The sequence below is a fragment of the Penaeus monodon genome, chromosome 27, assembly GCF_015228065.2.
Source record: "Penaeus monodon isolate SGIC_2016 chromosome 27, NSTDA_Pmon_1, whole genome shotgun sequence".
In the NCBI taxonomy this organism is placed as follows: Eukaryota; Metazoa; Arthropoda; class Malacostraca; order Decapoda; family Penaeidae; genus Penaeus; species Penaeus monodon.
The window spans coordinates 20,009,666-20,009,942 of NC_051412.1; positions in this window are offsets into that span (position 1 = coordinate 20,009,666).

Genomic DNA, 277 nt, shown 5'->3' on the forward strand with positions numbered 1-277 from the left:
CCACTGAAACATACCAAAAAGATAGAGAGCAGGTGTAACATCCTGCCACTGTATAAGTTCCAAACGGATACACCGAATGGCGCAGCGATATCTCGGTACTATCAGTACTTTTATCAATATCGGCCTCAACGTTCACCGTAACCAATGAAAAAAAAGTAAAATCTTTATCGACGAGAACGAACCGACCCAAAATAGCGTCACACATCCGTTCATATAAACCATCATCGCAGTTTGTCGTGCCCTTATCATCAAACTCATTAGGAGAGCACCGTTTGCA